Here is a 23,779-nt window from a genome sequence, read left to right as displayed (position 1 = left end):
GTGAAATCAAATATTTTAATCTAACCTTAAATATTTGAAATTTCAAAAAGCATTCATATTTCTTGCTATCAAAATACAGGTAAAATATTGACGCCTTGCAGCTTGAATTTTATACAGCTATATCTTGAACTGTATCTATTAACAACAATTAACAGATGTATCCTCCCAAAACGCTTCTCTTGTTTTCAATTGTAGTGTCATACCCAACAACAGGAAAGAGTAAGACTCAGTCTGTTAGCATTTGTATTTTAATTACTGATGCAATAAGTGATAATTTAGTTTTTTGTTAGATTTGTCAAAATATTAATATGACTAATATTTCCTTTCAAGTGGGGTCACAAGTTGAAATTTTGCTGTTGTGAGGTCTGAGACAGCAGTGATTGTCTTGGAGTTCTGACCAAGTTATAAGCACTGTCCTCCTGCTCGTTCAGTTGTGATGAGGGTTTATGCCAATTTTCAAGCTTCAAAATAGGATCACAGAGGGAAAAGACTTGGGAAGCGCTGCAATAGAGGATGTGGGATTGATGACAGAGGTCAAACTTTGTGTTCATTTTAACAATCTGCATCTCCTTTAATGTAAGTGGCTCATGCACAAAGCAATTACACATCCAAATATTCAAGTATCTTCTTCCCGTAAAGGTCAGCTGTGATCTGTGCTCCTCCATAGTTCATTGTAGATTTGTTTTGGCTTCCATCTCCCTATATTTGGCTAAATGCCAAAATAAAAATGTGTTAACTCTTAGAAAATTATATAGACCTAAAAATGATTGAGATGCTCCCGATCCAATACAATTTAAAGAATGAAACAACAAGATCTTTTCTTTTCGTGGAAGTAATAAGAATGTCTGTGGTAGTACATGTTTTCATCTATGTGAAATCTATGTATAACTTGTTTGTGTTTAAACTGTAAGTTTTTGGAAATTTTATCATTCTGTAATATGGATGCTGAGAATCTTGAGAGAAATTCACGCAGGGACTACTTCTGGCAAGCAATGCATTCGTTGCTTGTTTCCTGCATTTATGCACAACTGATTAGTTTATGATATTGCTTTCATCAGAAGCATTCTGATGTACCCTTGAGTTAAAAAGGTTGAAAACTGTTATGATTTCCACAGACACTTGGAGGTGATATGCCTTTGGCAGAAGTGATCTTTTTAATCAAGTTTCAAATTGTCAAATAACTTAGAAAGGTTTCTGTAATGAAGTGCTGCCTCTGAAGATATAATCTTTGATACAGATTGAGGAAGTTATATCCTAGTCAGTATTTATAGTGAGAGACAGATTGCTTATGATTGATTTGTAACTACCTCCAGTGCTTCCTAATCTGCTTCCCTAAGGAAGGTGTGGTCATAATGATACCTGATTGAATATAAATTTGTGAATCGTTCCAACATGCTTCAAAAACAGGTATTAAGAGCAAGAGAGATTTCTCATCATGTATGTTATGGAAAGAAAATGGGTTCTTTACCAGATCTTCAGGAGATCTTCAGATTTCAACCCTCAATATAATGGACTCCACCCTTTGGACCTAACTGTTTATAATGTACACTGCCCAACCATACTTGCCACTAGCCCACAATAGGACAGATGTATGCTTGCCTCTGTAATACGTACCCATTGTTAAGATATAAATATCAAAATTATTATTTTTTGTGGAGGATACCATGGGAATTTCAACATCTCTAAGGCAAGGTCTCTAGTTATATTATGCATGTCTAGGGCAGTCTGGCCCCTTTCCCCAGCCAACCTCCTAGCTTTCTCACTGATCCTTCCTCTATTGTGCAGTCTCATTTCCAAGCTTCCCAAAAGGAATGGGAGGCAGAGGATATAGTCACAGTGAGAGGAATGAGTTGAATATGATAACATGGTCGTTATTTTGTCATGGGTGGATACTGGATAGTGTTGTGGTGGGGTTATGGAATGTCATAGTACAGGAGGCCTCAGGAATGGGAAGATTAAGACCAGAAGAGACATGGCTAAGTTGACAGAAGCTTGTGCAAAAACAATAATCTCTATATAGATTACAACACAGAGAATCGTTATGAGATGAAGAGGTTTTAGGGTAACGTGGGAAAGAAATAACGACATTTTATGGAGGAGGATGGGTATCTTGGTGGAACAGGGAAGTTGAAGCACCTTGGATAAGTTAATCACACCATTAAACCATCATCATCATTGGTGGTCCCTCACAGATGAGAATGGCTCTTAGTGCAAGTCTGGAGGTGGCTATACAGACTGATGTGGCTTCCATAGGTTCTGGTAAACTTGCGACAGAAAGTAGTTGTGGAATGAGGTGTGTGGGGCATTGGTATGTCAACGTGCTCCTTATTTTATATTTGCTTGGCTTCCGTTTTTTTCCTGATGACAAGTCTCGAGGTGTTTGATGCCTTCTCAGATGCTTCTCCTCCACTTTGGTTGCTCTTGGGCCAGTGATTCCCAGGTGTCTGTGGGAATGCCGCACTTCACCAGTGAAACCTTGAGGGGATCACTGAAGTCCTTCCTCTGTCCACCAGGGGCTTGCCTACCATTTTGGAGCTGGGTGTAGAATACCTGCTTGGGGAGTCTTGTGTTGGTCATGCAGATGACATGCCCAGTCCATCGCAGCCGATCAAAAGTGGTCAGTGCCTCAGTACTGGAGATGTTGGCCTGATCAAGCTCACTGACGCTGGTGCATCTTTCTTCCCAGCAGATTCACAGGTTCTCACACAGGACTGTGTTTGTGGTACTGCTCCAGCACCCTAAGGTTTCTGCTGTTGACAGTCCACATCTCAGAGCCATAAATGAGGGCAAGATTACCAGACCTATGTAAACCATGAGCTTGATGTAAGATCTAATGATGTTGTCCTCATACACTCTTTACCTCAGGCAGCTGAAGGCTGTGCTAGTACACTGGAGGTATCTTGAAACACAGAACACATGAATAGGAAACAAACAGAGTTTGAGGACTGTGTTTTGGTGGGAGGATTTAATGTTGGAACATTTGGTTTGAAAAAATTCTCTTAATTAAGAGTCAAGTGGATGGAGAGCTATGCTCAGCTGAGCTCTCCCCTCTTTGACCAAGCACCCCAGAAACTAGCATTGTTCCATAACATGTATTTACATTTTTGTGAGATGCCATCTAGGGCAGGAGCTCCAGCAAAGCAAGTGTTGGTTGGCATCTCCTGTTGTCCCAAGCAAAAGCAGGGTGAATGTTTGACGATAGTGGTGACTACAAAGGCCTGTATGTGGAAAGGCAATGTACTCCAGTCTGGAATCTCCAATTTTCTGGTGTGCTGTCATGGTTTTTATTACCTCAGTCAATGCACAATTTCTGAATACACATGGATTTATGAATAAGATGACTAGTCAACTGTCACCTTTAAGGTGGTCTTCACCATGGTGGATAAGATAAGGTGAGATGAGGCCAAGGGAATACTGAGGGTGGATCCAGGGCTTAGCATTGACTTAAAGTGTCAAGGATGGAGAAGAAGTCTGAAAGAATATGCTCAGTAGATAAATGAATGCAATTTGTTGATATATCCTAAGAGTATAAGAAATAGGAATAATAATATCTCAGGCCTGTGCAATACTTGCTCAAACAACCCTGCCCTTGTGCGGGCCATGGACTAACTAAGGAGAAACCAGCACAGGAGACTCCAACCAAAAGAGCACGTCATCTACAACTGAGATACAGACAGCCTGCTGACTACAGCACCCCCCTTTGACTGTGTAGCTTGATGGCCATGCTGTTGAAGGGACTGTATGACCTGCTGGAGGTGATGGGGTCATTGGTCAAGTTAGAGATGGTTGAATGACAGGTCACTTCAATAATGTTCTGAGATGATACTCAGACACCATTTAAGAGTATGCTGCCTGTCATTAATGCTCTCCCATTCTAGTAATGTAGCCTCCAAGCCAGAAATGAGAGCTTTGTGGAAGTTGAAGCCCAGATCTGAATTGGAATGACATAGCTTTTGAGTTAAATTTGATCTGTATCCTTGAAAAAGCCTCAATGTTTTCTCGGATGAGGTACTCCTCACTGGATACCTGTGTATGTTGTAAAAGCATTGCATGAATCACTCCTTATTAACAAACTCCTTACCATAAATGAATAATCCACAAACTCTTCAGCATGGTAATGTTTAGACCTCATCTATTGTTTCTGACCTTCTACAGCAAAATTCATTTCCTTCTTTCTTCACTTAAAATATTCAAGGTCACCTTTAATATTTGATTCCTGTGAGGTTGATGCATTGAGCTGGTGGCTGTATTCCTTGAAGGCTGTGATACATGCAAGTGAGATGACTCAGATTGATGCCATTACTGCTGAGAATAAGCATGTAGAAATCACTACACACAGCTCAACAAAAGAATCTTCAAGAATTGGCTGAGAATATACTGTCAGCTCCAATAAATTGAATTCCAAGTAGCTGAAGGACTGATAACTTGCCAGTTCACATCTCCTGTTCCCTCAAATGCAACAAAATAATTTAATTTTTAACACAGAAAATAGGACTAGGAGTACAGCATTTGCCTATTCAATTCTGATCTGTATTTTATTTTAAGTGCTGTGGTGCATTGAGGTAACATGGTCTTATTACTCTTTAATTGAGGTTCAGAAATATTTGACATCCTAAACAGAAAAAGATTCCTTCTGATGGCTGTGAGCATTTTAACTGATATTCATTCGGCAGTTAAAATCGAACTATAGTACTTTTCTATCCATACCACAAAGTTTTCCATAATTTGCTCAAAACAACTCTCTCTTAGAGCTATAGAAATGCTGAGCATGAGATATAAGAGGGAAATATTGCTTAGGAAAGTATTGGAATTCTTGGGTACAGCAACCAGCTTATTTATTTTGTTTGCCATATAATGAGCTGTTAATACAGCAGGGATAAAAACTAAATATGCAGAACCACCAAGCAACAGCACCAGTACCTAATAAATATCACTGGCTCACTTGTTTGCCAAAATAATTAGCTAAAAATGTACTTACTGTACCTTGTACAAATAAAGCTGCTGTTGGAGGCAATTTGTAAAGTGGTAGTGCGGGAACCTGCAGTTTCTGGAAGCATCGTAAAGTGAACATGTGCTGACATTTGATTACTGGTTCATTGGCTGAGTTATAATCCTGTTCTGATCAATTCACTGGAGTTTGCTTGATTACTTCTGGGAGTCTGAAAAATATTAAGAGTTCTCTTCGTGGAAATTTATCTTGTTCTTTTATACCTCCCCAGGAGATACGTAGATGAGAAAAATGTTCATGACAATGAAAATTGTACATCATCTGTTGGAAGCACTGTGCCCAGTGGACCATGTGGCATTTTGTTGCTCCACAATTATGTTCTTGCATTTAATGTCTTGATCTGATGAACTAGTTCTGTATGACAATTATGCTTTTCATTTGAAATTAGTGCTATTTCTAATAATGATGCACTCTAAATCACTTGACAATGTAGAGAACTTGGAGTGTGAGTTGTTCCATATTGTGTTAATTGGTTGAATGTTAAAAAAGAGATATGATGAAGATGGCTATGGAACACACATTGAATCAAGCTAAACCCACCTGACTCAACATGATGCTTCATTTTAAGGTTAAATGCTTTAATTCATAAATATGAAGATGAAATATTAGCATGTCCTTACTTCACCAAAGATCAGCTCAGGAGAAAAATTAAGAAAGCAAAACAGGTATGGATCATCTACCTGGTCTCATGGCAAGGGACTGTTTGTTGTGGCTTACATGATTTAAGGTTGACACATTTGCAAACATTTCTTTCTGAACTTGGAAAATACAGAGAGGGTGAACATAACATTCTCACTTTTCAAAATGAAGTGACTATGTTCTCAGAATTTTCTTTTACTTCAATGGAGGGCACATTTCATATTTTATGTGCAGTTATGTTTCTTGGATGAATCATGTACTTACCTAATATGTTAAAAAGAAATACATGCCAGTCAATGCTGCATTATCGATTTCCTTTCCTCCCTTAATTAATGTGACAAGATGTGTTAAAGGATACAGTTAAGGTAATTTCACAGAATACTAAAATCTAAAACCCTTCAACAGCTAAATGCTGGGGATTGTAAAGAGAAGTTGGCATCTGGTCAAAGCATTCGTTGGATTAAAATGCAAATAAAGTAGGCATCTTGTGCTTTGGGACTCCTGCTATGAACAGACTGTAGAATTTCACCTTTTTGTTGACATTTATGTAATTTGGAATTGATCAGAGGAATAATTGTACTAAATATTATAGGTTCCACATTCAAGTGTATATAAGTAATTTAACAAGCAGAGTAAAGCATTTCAAAGTAAATTTTGAAGCATTTATCTATTTTTATCACTGAAACCGAAGAAAAAAATTATACAATAGTTGCAAGATATTTTAATTAATGACAGCTGAAATGTATCAATAACTAGGCTATGGTTCTGAATTAAACTAAGCATAAATGTCACCAGTTTTAGCATTTAAAATGTTGCTTGACATATAGTTGTCATATTTTCATGTCATCATCTTCATCATCTGTTCTTTGTACAAGACAGGTTTTTAGTTTATTAGCTTCTCCATTTCTCATGTCCATACCAGCTTCTTCATTTCCAATAACTTCCTTCAATCTTCCAGCCATTCAGCATTGATTTTCTCTTCCTCTTTTTTTTCAGTAAATCTTCTCTCTAATTTGCATTTCTTCCTTTTCATGTACAAAGCTAAAATTTAATATTGTACAAATTATTCTTTTTTAACTATTGGAAGTCGATGTTTCTAAGGTATCATTGCATGTGTAAGTGTTAACTTCCTCCTGAATTCCTTAAAGTTGCTCCAGCCTTTCTGTTTGAACTCTTGAGTGCTCACAAAACAACCTGTTATGTAGTCATAGAGACATACAGCACAGGAACAGACCCTTCAGTCCAACTCATCCATGCCGACCAGATATCCTAACCTAATCTAGTCCTATTTGCCAGCATTTGGCCCATATTCCTCTAAACCCTTCATAAACCCATCATGATACCTTTTAATTGTTGTAATTGTACTTGCCTCCACCACTTCCTCTGGCAGCTCATTCCATACACACACCACCCTCTGCATGAAAAAGTTGCCCTTAGGTCCTTTGTAAATCTTTCACCTCTCACCCTAAACCTATGCCCTCTAGTGCTGGACTCCCCCACCCCAGGGAAAAGACCTTGTCTATTTACCCTCTCCACACCCCTTATGATTTTATAAACCTCTATAAGGTCACCCCTCAGCCTCTGACGCTCCAAGGAAAACAGCCGCAGCCTATTCAACCTCTCCTGATAGCTCAAATCTTCCAGAATTGCACACAATATTCCAAAAGTGGCCTAACCAATGTTATAACATGACCTCTCAACTCCTATACTCAGTGCTCTGACAAGTAAAGAAAAGCATACCAAACACCTTCTTCACTGTCCTATCTACCTGCTATTCTACTTTCAAGGAATTATGAACCAAGGTCTCTGTTCAGCAACACTCCCCAGGACCTTACCATTAAGTGTATAAGTCCTGCTCTGATTTGCCTTTCCAAAATGCAACACCTCACATTTACCTAAATTCAACTCCACTCTTCAGCCCATTGGCCCATCTGATCAAGAGCCTGTCGTACTCTGAGGTAACCTTCTTCACTGTCCACTGCTCCTCGAATTTTGGTGTCATCTGCAAACTTACTCATGTATAATCCCAGTCAATTTAGATCTTTAAAATTTGGCAAATTAATTTTTATTTCTTTTTTTGTTTATTTCTACAATACAGCCTTTAAACCAGCTTACATCATACATTATTTGACTTGGAAAAGCCATTATCTCTTCCAAAATACTGGAAAGCGGCCCCTTTTTCAAGTATTTGCAGATAAATTAATTCTAAATGAATTTTCTTTAAAATAAAAACTGTGGTGAGAAATTCAGTTTTTGGCAGCATCTATAGAGAGATAAAGAGCATTGATATTGCCTGTCAATGACCTTTCAACGCTGCCTTTTGCATCTGCTAGATACTCTGTTTTCTAACTGTTGACTTCATAGCATTATGATAATGGTATGAGACTGAGTCAGATTTATTGCAGTCTCTGTATCATATTTGATCTGAAGGTGGTGTTAGAGCCCTCGGTGATGCTTCATTGTTTTATTTTATTATTTTACCAATTTTGATTTGAGCTCTGAACTGGGAATTGTGACCTAAAGATGACTTTTGGACTGAGTAACATTTAAAAGGAAAACAGACCCAACAAGCTTTGGATTATTTGTGAGGCCAGGCCTGGAAGTAAGGCCGCCATTAAGACTGCTTATTTCTACCTCTAACATTTCCTGAGTTCATCCCTATTTTAGTTCATCTGCTGCTGAAATCCTCAGCAATGTATTTGTTTTTATGAAATAGTGTATTCCAACACTGTTTGAATTCCCAAACCTTCCCTTCTGGAATTTGTGATCATTGAAATTACAGCTGATGCCTGTGACCTAATTTACACCAAGTTCTTGTCTCCTGTTTGCCCCTGTCCCCACTAACCCACATTAGTTAATCAATTTTCTATTTCAAGAATTTTGAAATTTCTCCATGCACTCAATCTCTATCTCTAAGTTCCTTCAGCCGCTCAGATATATTTGTGCACCCCTAAATTTTACTTTTGAAACATCACTGATTTAACTGCCTAGGAGCTGAACTCTGGAATTCATTTCCAAAAAACCTCAGCTAGTCTTTCTTCCTTGAGGAAGTTTCTTAAGAATAACCTTTTTGAACAAGCTTTTGGTGATCTCCTGTAATATCTCCTCACATGGCTTGGTGTCAAATTCCCAATTATAGTGCTCCTGTAAAGTGCCTGAGGATATTTCATTATGGTAAAGCCACCATGCAAGTACAAGTTGTTGTTGATTTTAAAAGTGATGAAAGAGCACAATAATGAAACAGCCGCCCAGATTACATTCTTCCCAATTTTATTTTCTGATGACATCAACAGAGAAGATAATTGATCAGAGCTTTCAATAGTCTGGCTGTTTGTGTCTGTCAAACAAGAATCCACCCCCCCCCCCCCCCCCCCCCCCCCCACCCCCAATATGTGAAAGAAATGTTGCTTTGCTGTTAATGTTCAAAGAGGCTCAATTGTTTTTTTTAAGCAGTCTTGTGAATTCCAGCAGCAACTTCATTTGTTCAAATCTGTTTTAATTCCATGATATTTAATTGTATTTAAAGCCTAAATCAGAACATGTCATCTACATTTCTAAACAAAGTCATGTCATTCATTCAAAAATGTAAAACATACTTCAGGTCTGTTTTTACTATCATATTCTGGACGCTGATGATAAATCTTAATTTGATTAATTGTAAATTTTAGTCACTTAATTTCAGTTACCAAAATGAACAAAATTGCTTTAAAATATTTTTGGCATCAATGTAACATCATTGAAACCTGTCCCTTGCTAATGAATCGATGATAACTTACTTTCTCTGTAATTGGCATTTTGCCAATCAATGCTGTTTGAGATTCTAGCTAGAGGGTGTAATACATTTCAATATTCCATAGATGCTTTGTTTTTAAATACACAAAAACATTGTGTATTAGCTTTAGGGGGTGATTAAGTCCCTGGGGTGGCCTGGTACAATTGCAAAAACTTGTGCCTGTATAGCTATGCTTTTCAGTGTATTTGGTCTACAACTTCAGCTTGTTGTCTGAACAGCATTGTTGCAGAATGCCCCTGTGTTGCTAAAATGAGCCCTGAACTGTCCAACATTCCAACTAACACCTTTGTAAAGGGAAAATTAAAATTGTTAATATGCCAAGAGGGAATTGCTTGATTACTTAAATTAGCTGCCATGTTCTTAGTCATTGTGGATGCCCACTCATAGTGGCTGTACTTGCATCGAGTTAATTTGTTAAACATGGGGACAACGATACAAAAGCTGCGAGCATCTTTTTTTAACGCATGGGCCCCTGGAAGTGTTGGTCACAGACAAATGGACCATCGTTTACCAGCAGAGAATTTGAGCACTTCCTCCAATTGAATGGTATTCGGCATATAAGGACTACTCCATACCATCCATCATCTAATGGTCTGGCAGAAAGTGCAGTCCAAATTTTGAAGGCAGGCTTAAAGAAACATCCTACAGGGTCAGCCAATTATGGGACCACCCTGCATACAACTACAAGGATAGCTCCAGCAGAGTTGCTCGGGGGGTGTGGGGAAGAGAGGGAACTGGGGTAGTTGGAAGGTGGGTGAATTAGCATCAGGACTGCCAATGGAAGACACAAGACTCCTCCAAGCGACCAAGACACTTTACTTCAGGGGACAAGGTTTGGTGCCAAAACCACAGAAATAGCCCTGCATGGGTAAGAAGCATGGTCAACGCGAGGTCAGATCCAGTTATACACAAAGTTTGGGTAGATGAAGTGGTCCTCAGCAAATACATGGACTACCTGAAACCTGCAAACCTGTAAATAGGGCAGCAGCAAAACATTTCCCACCTATCAGAACAGCCGGAAATGCTATCGGAACCCATAGATTTTCGCCGTCAACTTAACATTGAAGGAATCTCAGAGTCTGAGGTAGTTACAGGGGGTGTTGCAGCCTTGATGCCTTTACCACCTGAAGAAGAGGACAAATTTCTCATGGTGCAAGAGACAGGCTACAGACCAGTACACGCTGCCTGTATCTGAGGCTGAGTTGGAAAATCCAGACCCAGGTGGAAAAACCCCAGGAGAGGCTACAAAAAAAAGGAACAGGCTTACATCATTGGATTTAGAGGGAAAGGGATACAGTGATTGTAATGAGGTCAGTCAGGTGGATCTAATAGAATATGAGTTCCCTGAGTGGGGCTGTTAATGTGGTCCAATTGGGGAGCCCTGGCTGACAGATATAACTAGGAGTATCAGGGGTTCTGTTCACTTTGACAGCTGACTGAGGAACCTGGGCCAGTGGCAAGTATAATACATGTGTAATTGAGGGGTGACTTAGTCATGACATACCGGCATCAGTGAAGTTATTTCAGATATTCAGACCTGCACTGATCCATATTTCTAGGCTAGACCATTAGAATCTCCTTCCCTCTGATGTAGGGCTGGCTCTCTTCCTCAAAGATGGCTCTTGCAGGTCAGAGCATACCTTCCTCTGGGTCTTCTTGTGCCACAAGTCTTACTGTGAGTTTTTGCCAGGGGGTGGCTTCCAAGTGCTTGTTTTAATTTATCTTGTCCTGGACCTTCACCCTGATCACCCTTCACTATTGCCATGCTGGAGAGGTGTAGCCTCCATATCCTCAGGCACTGAAATCAAGATGCTAGAAAGGCTGATCAATACCTCTTCAACAAATAACCCTCAGGCTGGTTGTTACTGGTTTCTCCTGAACCTTTGTGACCTATTTGACCTTGGTTTCCAATGTTCTGCATAACTGATAGCTGCAGGCTGCAGTTCAATTGATTTGGCTAATTTTCTGTTAGGCTTGATATCTACAGCTGTGGGTCAATTTAGGATGTGCAATTTTGGGGGTATGGTCATGTGATCACAGTCCCCCCTATTTATCCCTTGAAGCATCTGGTGAAACTAAGACTACAGGCTGAGACCATGCTCTCATACAGGCACGTACCAAGTCTCAGATGGATAGCCTAGCTCCCTGAGTATCTTAGTTCTCCATTGTTCATAGACATCAATACTCTATCAACGAACTGTTTTCCTTACGCACATCAATAAGCCTAACAGTACTATATACAAATAACTCAATACATAACTTGAGAATTAGCCACTATTTACATATATTGGCTCAACCTCAAGCCTCTTTGGCAATTAGCAGCACTCGCTAGAGTAAGATTCATACAGCGCACTAATTAACACGGCCTTTTCATGAAGCAGTCTGGGTTAATTAATTTCTTGGCTCCCAATATATGAGCATAGAGTCCATAGTTAGTTTCTGGATAAGTTCCTTCCAGCGGATGAATTTAACCATGAGGACGGTGAGGAAGATCAAAGTAAACAGAATGAACACAGCCAAGTATGATAGGAGACATATGGGTATATATGCATGTTTTGAGCCCTAGGCCCAGAGGTCATCCCACCAATTAATCGCTTTGATTTCCCTAGTACTCTTTCAATTTGATCTGTTTGCTGAATAATATTAACAAAACATTCGGTGCGTTTGTAGCGAAGGCGACGATCAAGTGGTATTATTGCTAAAATATTAATCCATCGATTCAGCTAATGTTATGGGACCTTGGTTCGAACTCTGATGATGGAATTTGAACTCAATAATAAAGAAAATCAGTAATTAAGAATCCACTGATAACTATGAAACCATTGTTAATTGTCGCAAAAACAATCTGTGGTTCACTAATGTCCTTCAGGGAAGGAATTGTGTCAACCTCACCTAGTGTGGCCGACATGTAACTCCAGACCCACAGCAATGTGATTGACTCTCACTTGTCCTGTGAAATGGCTGAGCAAGCCACTCAGCTTATCATTCCCTACAGAGTCTCAAAGAAATGGAACCAGGTGCTTCACCTGGCATCAACCTCGGCATCGGAAAAGTCCACAACAGAAACAGCCCTGTTAACCCTGCCAAGTCCTCCTTACTAACATGTAGAGACGAGTGCCAAAATTGGTAGAGCTATCTCGCAGACTGGTCAAGCAACAGCCAGACATAGTCATACTCACGGAATCATATATTACACACAATATCCCAGACACCACTATCACCATCCCTGGATACGTCCTGTTCTACTGGGAGGACAGACTCAGCAGAAGTGGCGGCACAGTGAAATAAAGTTGGGATGGAGTTGGTCTTGGAGTCCTTAATGTTGACCCCATGAAGCGCCATGTTTTCAGGCTAAACATGGGCAAGCAAACCTGATTGTCACCTACTGTCCTCTCTTGGCTGATAATTCGGTATTCCTCCATATTGAACAACACTTGGGAAAAGCACTGAGGACGTCAGTGGCACAAAATGTACTCTGAGTGGGTATGTGAGTAATCACCATCAAGAATGGCTTGGCAACAGTACTACTGATCAAGCTGGTCGGGTGCGAAAAGACATAGCTGCTAGACTGGGTCTGCAGCAAGTGGTGAGAGAACCAATAAAAGTGAAAAGTATATTTGACCTCATCCTTACCTATCTGTCAGCTGCAGATGCATCTGTCCATTACAGTATTGCTAAGAGTGTTTGTGTTTGTGGAGACAAATTCCTGCTATCACATGGAGAATAACCTCCCTAATGTTATATGGCACTGTCACCATGCTAAATAGGAGAGACTTGAAACAAATCTAACAATTCAAGACTGAGCATCCATGAGGTGCTATTAGCTATCGACAGCAGCAGAATTGTTCTCCAGCACAACATGCAACCTGGTTCGGCATATCCCCTACTCAACCATTAACATCAAGCTAGTGGATGAACCCTGGTTCAATGGAGAGTGCAGGAGGGCATGTCAGGAGCAGCACCAGGCATACCTGAACATACTTTCAATAGATGAAGCTACCAAACAGGACTACTTGAATGCCAAATAGTGTTAGCAGCAAGTATATGTAGAGCTAAGCAATCCCACAATCAACAGATCAGATCTAAGCTCTGCAGTCATGTCATATCCAGTCATGAATGGTAATGGATGATTAAACAACTCACTGGAGGAGGAGGCTCCACAAATATCTCCATCTTTAATCATGGAAGAGCCCAACACATCATTGTGAAAGATAAGGCTGAAACATTCACAGCAATCTTCAGCAAAAAATGCAAGATTCAATTTGGCTTCCTCCAGCGGTCGCCAGCATTACAGATACCAGCCTTCAGCCAATTTGATTTGCTCCATGTGATATCAAGAAACGGTTGGAGACACTGGATACTGCAAAGTTTAGAGGCAGTGACAGCAATAGTACCGAAGATTTCTGGTCCAGACATTGCTGTTCTCCTAGTCAAGGTCTTCCAGTACAGTTACAACACTGGCATCTACTTGAAAAATGGAGAAACTTGCCCAGAAATGTCCTGTGCATAAAAAGCAGGACAAACCCAACCTAGACAATTATCGCCCCATAAATCTACTCTCCATCATCAACAAAGTGATGGAGATGCCATCAAGCACATGCTCAGCAATAACCTGATTCTTGGTTCTGCTAGGTCACTAAGCTCCGACCTTATCACAGCATTGGTTCAAACATGGGAAAAAGAGCTTAATTCCAGAGGGGATGTGAGAGCGACAGCCCTTGATACCAAGGTTGCATTCAACTGAGTGTGGCATTGATGAGCCCTATCAAAACTGAAATCAATGGGAATTCGTGGGCAAACTCTCAGTCATACCTGGTACATAGAAAGATAGTTATGGTGATTGGAAGTCAGTCATCTCAGATCCAGGAAATGTCTGCAGGAGTTCCTCAGGGCAGTGTCCTCCACCCAACCACCTTCAGCTGCTTTATCAATTATCATCCCTCCATCATAAGATCAGAAGTGGAATGTTCACTGATGATTGTCCATGTTCAGCACCATTCACAGCTCTTCGGATACTGAAGCAGTCCATGTTCAAATGCAAATCTGGGCAATATCTAGGCTTGGACTGACAAGTGGCAAGTAACATTTGCACCCCACAAATACAAGGCTCTGACCATCACCAATAAGAGACAATCTAATCACTGCCCCTTGACATTCAATAGTTTAACCATCACTGATTCCCCATTACTAACATCCTGGGGGGGGCGGTTTCCAATGACTAGAAACTCAACTGGACTCCACATAAACACAATGTCTTCAAGGCAGGTCAGAGGCTGGGAATACTGTAGCGAGTCACTCACCACCTGACCTTCCAAAGCCTGTCCGCCATCTACAAGGTAATCAGGAGTGTGATGCATTACTGTGCACTTTCCGGGATAGTTGCTGCACCAACAACACTCAAGAAGCTTGACACTATCCAGGACAAAGTAGCTGCTTGGTTGGCACTACATCCATATGCATCCACTCCTTCCACCACCAACCCTCAGCAGCAATGTGTGCTATCTAAAAGATGCACTGCAAAAATTCACCAAAGATCCTCAGACAGCACTTTCCAAATTCATGACCACTTTCACCATGAAATACAAGGGCAATAGAAACATGGCAATACCACTACCTTCAAGTTCCCCTTCAAGCCACTTACCATCCTGACATGAAAATGTATTTCCTTTCTTTCACTGTTGCTGGGTCAAAGTCCTGCAATTCTCTCTCTAATAACATTGTGGGTCAACCCACAACAGGTGAAGAAGGCAGCTCGCTACCACCTTCTCAAGGGCAACTAGAGATAGGCAATAACTGCTGGCCAGTCAGCGATAAGCACGTTCCACAAATGAATTTTGTAAAATGTTATTTGTGTCTGGATCTGCTGTAATATTTCTGTTAATACTTCAATGCCCATGTCGTACTTCTCCCAATAATCTCTGAAAATTTATCCAAGTTCCCCACTGACATTGACCAAGATTTCACTCCTCCTGTGGATGTCTGTCAGCTCGATTTGGCCTACCCTGGCTGGTATATGTGGCCTAATACAAAAGTGGTGTTTTGGATGTTAGATGTGAAAGTCCCATTCTGGTAATGTTTTAGGGAAGTTGTAATGTCATATTCGTCTTCCCCTAAACACTACCCCAGTGATGTCTGTGTTCAGTCTCCAGCTCTCTACAGTACAATTTAGGACAGCATCTGTGCGAAACTAAACAATGCATCTTCATTTGAATATGTGGATCGGGGCATAAAATTACCTCTTTTGTTTATTAAATTTTATTTAGAGTAGTACCTATGAACCCTCCTTCTTTCTCAACAGTGTATACAAAGGTGCCGTCGTATTCTAACCATGCTCCCTCTTGGATAATGCCAACACTTTATACCCTGAAGAATTGTAACCCATTTTGATTTGTCTGTATGATTGGGGCCATCACTGTGGCTTGTCCTGGGGTCCCCTTACAATTGTTGTTAAGCTGGACCTTGGTCAATTATCATAATTAACTATTTGAAATACTGGGATGTATCTTCTCTTAACAAGTGCTATATCTGTTCACCAGTGGTCCAAATGGGACCTGTCCTTCTTAGCCTACCTGGAGGTTCTCCCTCAACTGTTCAATCATCCACTGCCCATATATGTGCCAAAGGACCTATTCTGCTGCCTACTGTCAATATCTATCTTCCCTGATCGTCTTGTTTATGGTCCAGGTTGCTCTTTTAGCATGATTACTCAGTGTTGGTCTGCCTGATTTTCTTTTATTCCCTGCTTGGCGGGGGACTGTTAGTGACTGTCCAAGATGATCCAAGGTCTGTTTGACTTGATGGGTTAAAAGTTTGAGTTTATTATCCAAATTAGCCAAACCAAGGCTATCAACTGTGGACAGTTGTGCTCTGTTGCCAAATCATTGGACATATCTTTTGCTATGCCCCACCAGTGTGGATCACAGTCTTGTTTGTGTCAATCCCTGCTTTTCATCCAAATAGCCACTAATCCAAATACAAGTATAATGTCAGAAGTTGGAAAGGGTGCTATGTTGGCAGCTGTATTCCGAATAATTCTAACATGTCACTGGTACAAGTTTATGATAAGTAGTATATATTGTCATACAGACGTTTGCCTGTGTGTTTTAAAACCACCCATTTTATGGTCCTGGTGTAGTCATAGAATCATAGAATCCCTACAGTGTGGAAGCAAGCCATATGTCCCATTGATCACACTGACCGTCTGTAGAGCATCCCATCCAGATCCATCTCTCTACCCTATCCCTATCACCCTGGCTAATCCACCTAACCTACACATGCCTGGACTGTGGCAGGAACCGGAGCACCTGGAGGAAACCCACGCAGAATCAGGGAGAATGTGCAAACTCCAGAGAGTAGCCTGAGGATGAAATTGAACCCAGGTCCCTGGCACTGTGAGGCAGCAGTGCTAACCAGTGAGCCACCATGCCCCTCCTGAACAAACATTTGTCCTGAACAAATGTGTAGGAATGCACTTCTGGCTGATTTCCCATTTCTAATTTAATTAGAAATGGGAAATTAGCATCACCAAGGGGAAGAATAGGCAGAGAGCAGATGAACGCAAAAGAACTGGAGGCCTGAAGTGCATATGCTTTAATGCAAGGAGTATAGTAGATAAGGCAGATGAACTTAGGGCTTGGATTAGTGCCTGGGAGTATGACATTATTGCGATTAAAGAGACTTGGTTGAAGGAAGGACATGATTGGCAATTAAATGTTCCAGGACATAGATGATTCAGACAGGTCTGGAAGGGAAGTAAAAGCGGGGAAAGAGTTGCATTGTTGGTCAAGGATGATATCACAGCTGTGCTAAAGGAGGACACTGTGGAGGGCTGGAGCTGAGAAATAAGAAGGGTGCAGTTACATTGGTGGGGCTTTATTACAGGCCTCCCAACAGTGAGTGTGAGGTAGAAGAACAAATAGGTAAACAGATTATGGAAAGATGTAGAGGCAACAGGGTGGTGGTGATAGGAAATTTTAATTTACCCAACATTGACTGGGATACACTTAGTGTCAGAGGTCTGGATGGGGCAGACTTGTAAGGAGCATCCAGGAACGCTTTCTAGGGCAGTATGTCAATAGTCTGACAAGGGAAGTGGCCATATTGGACCTGGTGTTAGAGAATGAGCCAGGCCAGTTGGTAGAAGTTGCAGTGGGGGATTTTGTTGAGAATAGTGACCACAATTCTGTAAGTTTTAGCATACTCGTTGACAAAGGTGAGAATGGTCCTAAATGATAAGTGCTAAACTGGGTAAAGGTCAATTATGCCAAAATTAGACAGGAGTGGGAAATGTGGATGGGGGCAGCTATATGAAGGGAAGTCCATCTTTGATATGTGGAAGGTTTTCAAAGATAGGTATGACCCTTTGAAAAAAAGGGATAGGAAAGACAAGAAATGGTGCTACTAGCCAAGAGGAAAAGGGAAGCGTACAAAAGGTCCAGGCAGCTAAGAATCCCTTCTGCCCCCTGTTGAGGCATCCTTCCTATAATGAGGCAACCAGAACTGGACACAAAATTCCAGCTACCGTCTAACCAGGGTTTTACAGAGCTGTAGAAAACCTCACGGCTCTTAAACTCAATCCCACTATTAATGAAAGCCAAAATACTATATGCCTTCTTAACAACCCAATCAACTTGGGTGGCAACTTTGAGGAATCTATACATGGACTCCGCTGTTCCTACACATTGACAAGAATCCTGCCTTTAACCCTGCAATCAGCATTCAAATTCAACCTTCCAAAATGAATCACTTTGCATTTATCCAGGTTGAACTCCATCTGCCACTTCTCAGCATTGCTCTGCATCCTGTCAATGTCATGTTGTAACCTGCAACAACCCGCGACACCATCTACAATACCACCGAGCTTTGTGTCATCGACATATTTACTAACCCACCATTCCACTTCTTCATCCAAGTCATTTATAAAAACTACAAAGAGCAGAGGCCCAAGAACACATCAAGGAATTAGGTGGTGGGATTTCCTCCACTAAATTTGGCTGCATGATCTCACCCACCAAGTTAACTAGTGTTTCTGGTCCTTCTAGCAGCATAGACTGGAGTCTTGAGTCTGGCTTATGTGGCAGTGCTAACCACAAGGGAACCCTGCAGCCTCTTGCAAAGTGCCTGAATGCCCACTATTGCAGCGGCAGCTGCTACCTTGGACCTTCCTACTGCTGATTCCCCTCTCACTGGGGGGATAGCTGTATGGAGGTAAATGGCTCTGATAATAGCTTCCCTTGTTTCAGTTCTCCCCTTCATTTAATGAGTGCATTTTTATCTTGCCTTATTTGGGGTGCTCTGATTCATGAACCTCTTTCTCCCATGCTCAGGACACCCTTCTTATCACCCATCAGTCTCTGTGGATGTTCTCCGTTGTATCAAAATTTTCGCACAATTTCTTTGCTGCCTCAGCAGCATGTGAAACATGTGTTTGGGTCCAATTTACCCTGCTTTGCAGTGTCTGCAAAGTCCGGTCTAGCTTATAGAGATTCTTGTGAACTGCTCTTGGGTGTTCTCCCTTTCACTGCCTACACTTACTTAATTCCTTCACGCATCTCCCATATTATATCTTACAGTGCAAAGGCTTGCCAGTTTCTTGGCCTGCAGATCCCCTCCTCCCATTTTGAGAGGATTGGGTAAGGCAAAATGCTTCTCAAGGTTCAGGCACCTTAACATTAATTTTACCTTCAACATTTCGACGTTGATGGAGATCAGCTGTGGATTCAATTGCGGGGATTTTCTTGGCTATCTCCAATTGCACCACCATAAACAAGGTTGTTTAGTTGGAAGTCTTGAATCTCAGACTCAACCTTCCTACCTGCAAGATGGATGTAAAATTCAATCATGTTGTGGTCGCTGCTACCTACGGATGCCTTAACTCTGACGTAATTAATTAATACTGTCACATTACTCAATACCAAGTCTAACATAACCTACTCTCTGCTCAGTTCCAAAGCATGCTGCTCTGAGAAGCTATCTCAAATGAACTTCTCATCCAGGTTACTATTGCCAGTCTGATTTATCCAATTGAGATTTAGATTGAAGTCCTTTGTGATTATTGCTGGCCTTAATTCCAAGCAGCCAAAAATTATTCTTGCTCGCTTTGTCCCTCGTTGTGATTACAGTTAGGAGGCCTGTAGATCACTCCCACTGCTGATTTCTTTCTCTTTCTCATTTTGAATAAACCAATTCTATATCCTGGTCTCCTGAACCAAGGTTGCACAAATACCATTCTGATTAGCACTGCTAGGAGAAAGTAGGGACTATAGATGCTGGAGATCAGAGTTGAGAGTGTGGTGCTGAAAAAGCACAGCAGGTCAGGCAGTATCTGAGGAGCAGGAATATCGACGTTTTGGGCATAAGCTCCCAGCTCCAGCTGCACTCCAGTTACTAGCCTCAAGTCCTGCCATGTTTTTACTATTCCCCCAGATCTCCGCCTTACTGAAGATGCCAAACACAACAATTGGACATGTCAAAATATAAATTAATCTTCCTCATAATGTCGAAGCCTAAATTGTGCTCAGCGTCAATATGGAGATAAACTAACACTGCTGTCTGATAGCACTCCACATCTCCCAGTTCAAGTTCTATAGTTCTGTTTCTGCCACCTTCTGTAAGTGTCCAGTGAATTCAATCAGAAGAGTTTTCTTACAGGTGTGCGATTTGTTATCAAATCTTTTCAGTTCTCAGAAATGGCCTCAACTTCATCCCTCTATGGTCCCAGATTAATGAGTTCGTCACGCATTGCGACATTGAACATTTCTTCCACCGCCTCTGCCTCTGGGCCCACTTTATCAATTCAGATTCCCGCCCACCCCATCTCCCACCAAGAACCCCATCTCCCACCTCCAGCATGCCCCATCTACCTGGACACCCCATGCTGGTCTGTTACCCATACTGAACCTCTTTATTTCTAACAACCGAGGTGATACCTACACTGTCGTCACTTCTGCCCCTGCAATTGTCACCACTGCAGCCACTTCTGCCCCAAAAATGTCACTCACCGGAACACCAATGACTATACCATTGATGTCACTTTGTCATCAGTGACATTTTTTTTTAGATTAGATTACTTACAATGTGGAAACAGGCCCTTCGGCCCAACAAGTCCACACCGACCCGCCGAAGCGTAACCCACCCATACCCCTACATTTACCCCTTACCTAACACTACGGGCAATTTAGTATGGCCAATTCACCTGACCCGCACATCTTTGGACTGTTGGAGGAAACCGGAGCACCCGGAGGAAACCCACGCAGACATGGGGAGAATGTGCAAACTCCACACAGTCAGTCACCTGAGTCGGAAATTGAACCCGGGTCTCAGGCGCTGTGAGGCAGCAGTGCTAACCACTGTGCCACTGTGCTGCCCATAAACTCAGCTGGTGATGTCACGCTTTACATCACCCCTGTGGGTATTGTCGTAGGCCCCACTCCCAACCCACCATGGTGAATGTCACTTCCGCTAGTGATGTCACTCCCAATCCCATAACCATGCCCACTCCAGTGGCAGTCTGCACCGCAGTCTCAGCTCCAGTGCCACCCCAAGTTCTACCTCCCAGTGCTGCTGTGTTTTTACTATTCCCCCGGACCTCCTCCTGACTGAGGATGAAAGTTCAGTCCTCAGCAAAGGCCTCCTGGATTAATGGGTTTGACACGCATTGCAACATCAAACATTTCTTCCTCCACCTACGGACCCACTTTTTCAATTCAGACTCCCACCCACCCACCTTCTCCTGCCTCCAACATAGCCCATCCACCTGGACATCCCGTGCTGGCCTGTTACCCATCCTGAACATCTTCATTTCTAACAAGACCTGCAAAGGACCTCTGCTGTTTTATATCTTCAGGACAATTCACTCGCTGACCAAATGCTTTTTCCTCACTATATTGGACATAAAAGAACGTAAGTTGAACAAAATATCATGTATTTACCTCAATACTTGAGTTTCCTCAACCATTCCAGAACCGTCTCCTGGCCCCTGAAACTACTTAGATGCCATTAGCCACACGGCTGCTCCAGCCACAACCACCATAGTGAATTATGACATAATTTCCGCCCTCGCCGCCCCACAGACCACAGCCACTGCCGACCACACTGCCTCTGTGACCACCGTCCAGTCAACCATCTCCACAATCACCGGGAAGATGACCACTTCTGCGACCGCTGCAGGATCCACTGCTGCTGCGACTTCCACAGGATCCACTGCCACAGCAAGATCTTTCCCTTCTCCCCCTGTTTGTTAAGTCTCTCATCTGTTAGAATGACCATGTTAGTTTCACTACTTTCATATGTAAATCACAAAACTTTTTTAAAAAGTTACATTCTCAGGTTAATTTTAACAATTAGTGTCAGCCCAGATAATATGTTGAAGGTGTTAGCCCCCTGTGTGCTGTTGTCTGTGCCACAATGTTTACACTGATTCTAATCTTAAAAAAAAAGTTAACAGACTCTTACATGGATTCATGCAGCTTTTGAGCAAAGTACAACATAACTTTGCAAGAACAAATTCACCCCACAAGCATTTATGTGTATGTGTGCATGTGGGTAGGTGTGTGTGTGTCTGGAGTGGAGGTATGTGAGTGTCTATGAGAGAGAGTGTATATACGTTTGTTTGTGTGTGTGTGTGTGAGTGAGTGTAAAGGGGTCTAAGTCTGTGAGAGGGTGCATGTGTGAGTGTGGGAGTGTGTGAGTGTGTAGGAGTCTCTGTATCTTACAATTGTGTCCTCCACAACCACCTGATGAAGAAGCAGCTCTCCAAAAGCTCGTGCTTCCAATTAAACCTATTCGACTATAATCTGGTGTTGTGTGATTTTTAACTTTGTACGCCCCAGTCCAACACCAGCATCTCCAAATCATGACAACCCAGGTCAAATTTACCTGGGCCATCTCAGACACCTCCCTACCTTCCTGGACCTTTCCATCTCCATCTCCAGCGACTGACTAACCATGGACATCTACTACAAGCTCACCGACTCCCACAGCAACCTGGACTATACCTCCTCCCACCCTACCTCCTGTAAAATAGCCATCCCTTTTCCAAATGCCTCTGTCTCCACTGCATCTGTTCCCAGGATGACCAATTCCACCTTAGAAAACCCCAGATGGCCTCATTCTTCCAAGATTGGAATTTCCTTTCCCATGTGTTTGACAATGCCCTCCAATGTATCTCCTCCACTCCACCTCTGCCTTTGAACCTTATCCCTCCCAGTGCAACAAGGACAGAACCCCCCGGTCCTCACCTTCCACTCCACCAACTCCACATACATCGCATCATCCTCTGTCACTCCTGTTACCTACAAACAGACCCATAATCAGGGATATTTTTTCCCTTGCCACCTCTATCAGCGTTCTGGAGAGATCATTCTATCTGCGGCCCCCTTGTCAAATCTTCGCCCCCCCCCCACCAGCTCACAGCCCACTCCTGGTACCTTCACCTGCCACCACAGGAAGTGCAAAACCTGTGCCCACATCTCCCCCTCACCTCTGTCCAAGGCACCAAAGGATCATTTCATATCCAACAGAAATTTACCTGTACCTCCACCAAAATACTCATTGCACCCGATGTAGTCTCCTCTACATTGGGGAGACCGGACACCAACCATCTAATCATTTCAGAAAACATCTCTGGGATACCTGCATCAACCAACCTCACCATTCCGTGGCTGAACACTTAACTCCCCCTCCCCCTTTGCCAAGGACATGCAGATGGATTCTTAGAACAGCTGGTGCTGGAGCCTAGCAGGGAGAAGGCAATTCTGGATCTGGTATTGTGTAACAAACCAGACTTGATCAGGGACCTTGAAGTGAAGGAGCCATTAGGAGGTAGTGACCATAAAACAATAAGCTTCAATCTGCAATTTGAAAGGGAGAGGGTACAATCGATAGTGATAATATTTCAGTTGAATAAAGGGAACTATGGAGTTATGAGGGAGGAGCTGGCCAAAGTTCAATGGTGCAATACCTTAGCAGGGATGACCGTGGAGGAACAATGGCAGATATTTCTTGGTATAATGCAGAAGATGCAGGATCAGTTCATTCGAAAAAGGAAGAAAGATCCTAGGAGGAGGCAGGGGTGGCCGTGGCTGATGACGAAAGTTAAGGAACATATAAAATCAAAAGAGAAAAAGTATAACATAGCAAAGATGAGTGGGAAAACGGAGGACTGGGAAGCTTTTAAAGAACAACAGAGGTTTTCTAAGAAGGAAATACGCAGAGAAAAAAATGAGGTACGAAGGTAAACTGGCCAAAAGTATAAAGGAGGATTGTAAAAGCTTTTTTAGGTATGTGAAAAGGAAAAGAATGGTTAAGACTAAAATTGGGCCTTTGAAGTCAGAAACAGG

General features: G+C 42.0%; 1 protein-coding gene across 1 annotated transcript in view; it reads left to right on the top strand.

Annotated features, from left to right (window-relative positions):
- The window catches only part of mipol1 (mirror-image polydactyly 1), a 411,230-nt gene that overhangs the window by 216,072 nt on the left and 171,379 nt on the right, over positions 1–23,779 (top strand). The gene's annotated exons all lie outside the window — the stretch shown is intronic.

This window comes from Hemiscyllium ocellatum, chromosome 8 (genome assembly GCF_020745735.1).
Source record: "Hemiscyllium ocellatum isolate sHemOce1 chromosome 8, sHemOce1.pat.X.cur, whole genome shotgun sequence".
NCBI lineage: Eukaryota > Metazoa > Chordata > Chondrichthyes > Orectolobiformes > Hemiscylliidae > Hemiscyllium > Hemiscyllium ocellatum.
The sequence above is the reverse complement of the archived record's forward strand: the minus strand, read 5'-3'. Positions and strand labels throughout refer to the sequence as shown.